We start from the raw sequence: 2553 nt of genomic DNA, 5'->3' as shown, positions 1-2553 counted from the left end.
CTCTCTCTCTCTCCCTCTCTCTCTCTCTCTCTCCCTCTCTCTCTCCTTGCTCTCAGAGTCATCTCCTCAGTGACAGGACCTTACTAGATGATGTCCAGCCCACCAAAACATATAGAGGGCTGCACTACCAGCTTCTTACCTGAATTGGAAGAGTTTTTACACAAGAGAGTACAGCTTGATAAAGAGTGACCTTACACAGAGTGAATAAACACCACAGTGACAAGAGCATGGCCTCCCCGCCTGGTGTTCTCCCCATACCCGCATCCAAGAGACAAAAAGCCTGCAACTTATTGTAATGATTACAGATTGCTTTCAGTGTCTCTGTAGTATTGTGTCAGCTTGGTTTTCCTAGTTATCAACTGTTGAATGTTGTCATTTTTTATATTGTCTTTAATTAGATAAAAAAAAAGATAACTGGCTTTTTGTACATAGTTGATTTGACTGAGCAAATTGATTGCCCGTATATAAAGATGGAGAAAGGTAATCTCAGATCCCGTCCCTTTCAGGTCCACTAGATAACATGCCACTAAGATGCTTCCTTTCCAGTGAAGTGTCTCACCACATGGGTGTTAGCTCATCTCTGGCCTTTTCTAGGAACTGGATCACCTTTCCTTAACTTTACACTTCTTTTTAGTTACCAATGTGCTTGTATTTGCAGAGCCTGATTTGATGTTGAGACGTTGTTGCTACTACAGGCTAGATATGGAAGTCCTATCATAACTTAAGACAATCACAGCGTGTATCCAGCTCCATCCGCCATATTATACAGCCATTCCTAGGCAACAATAAGTGCCTCTTTTGTTTAGCTTTTAACCTATTCCAAGTAATTAGATGATTCTCTGTTTTTATGACCATGAGAAAATTTTACCTTCCACGTAACTGTATTCTATTCAGCAAGATCTTTTCTTCCTTGGGTCACAGAAAGTAAGATGTTCGGGTCTCCTGCCCAGGCCTTTAGTATGAGTTTGTATACCCTCAGGCACCAGCTTAGCTGGTTCCGATGTCTTCATCCTGGCCTTACACAAACAAGCCTGATATAGTTACTGGTCCTGCAGGTGACCTAAGACATCACTGTTCCAATGACCAGATGTTCTGACAAAGTGTTCTCCGTGGATACTTGGAGAGGTACCACAGAGCCAGTCTTCACAGGACTGGGCCAATAGGCAAATCTCTGTTGTTTTGTAAGCTTGCAGATGCTCAAGGCTCTGAAGGTCACTGTGTTTCTGTAGCTGTTTTGAGTCATGCCGGGGAGGATGGTGAGGCTTCTCAGGCATGGACATAGGTGTGTTACCCACTAGCAGATCTCTGGCTCTCCTGCCTATTTGACTCACAAAATAGTAATGGCTTAAGGAGGTTCTTACAATGACAGTCCTGTTAAAATCTTTTTTTTTTTTACAATAAAACATTACATATTTTTAATTCCTTTGATCTCTTTGTTGTTATTTTTTGCATTTGTATGCATAATCATCCTAGAATAGTCTTGACAGTATTTGGAGAAAGATAATAAATTACACTCATTTTAAGTACTTACACATCAATAAAGAATGCATCTTTTAATAGAATAATATTTCCAATAGGAAGATATTAATGATTTGAGCACCACTAAAGACTGCCTTGTTCAAAATAAATGTCAAAACTCATGGTGTGAAGACCCTTCGTATAGTTTCATACATAACTAACTATATGACCAGTGTACATATTCACTTTTACTTCTCTATTAAATGACAAACCTAACTCCTCTATTATTCTTCAATTAGAATTTAATTTTTTCACATGCCTTTTCTATATCTTCAAATTAATGTTCATGAGCTCAGATTTCTTGTAGTATTACCTCAAACATTTGAAAGATAAGGTAACAACATTATACACAGTGAAGACTGGATAGACAGACTCAGGAACGTTGGCCTTGAAAGGAGATTTGAAAAGGCGTAGTCTTTGTTTATGCTTTGGATTGAAACCAGAGCTTCAAGCATGCTAAACGCATACTCTACTGCTCATGTACTTGGTGCAGGACTCCAAAAGCAAACGCTTCGTGTGGTTTCAGATCGGGTAGGATGAATGAGGAAACAATCGGCGAGATGCATTGGTAGCAGGGATCGGCTCAGACTTGTAAAACCTATCCACAGGCCAGTGAGATGGTATGGTGGCACAGGGGGTAAAACTGCTTGCCTCCAAGCCTGACCACTTAATAATTATTTTTTAATTTAAGAGATTAAACCTGCGTGTGTGTGTGTGTGTCTTTGTGTGTCTGTGTGTGTCTGTGTGTGTATGTGTTTTGTGGGGTGTGTGTATGTGGTGTCATAGGGTGTATATTATTAGTGTGTGTGTGTGTGTGTGTGTTGATGTGTGTGCATGTGTGTACTGGTGGTAGTAGGGTGTGTGGGTATTGTTTGTATATGTGAATATGTGGTGGTGTATGTATATTTGTACGTATGGTAGGGTATGAGTCTTGTGTGTGTATGTGTGTTTGTGTATGTCTGTGTGTTGGAGGAAGAGGGGTGTGTGTTGGTGGTGGGTGGGTTGTATTAGTGGTGTGTGTGTGTGTGTGTGTGG

The sequence above is a fragment of the Grammomys surdaster genome, unplaced genomic scaffold, assembly GCF_004785775.1.
Source record: "Grammomys surdaster isolate TR1022 unplaced genomic scaffold, NIH_TR_1.0 126531, whole genome shotgun sequence".
NCBI lineage: Eukaryota > Metazoa > Chordata > Mammalia > Rodentia > Muridae > Grammomys > Grammomys surdaster.
Note: the sequence above shows the minus strand (reverse complement) of the source record.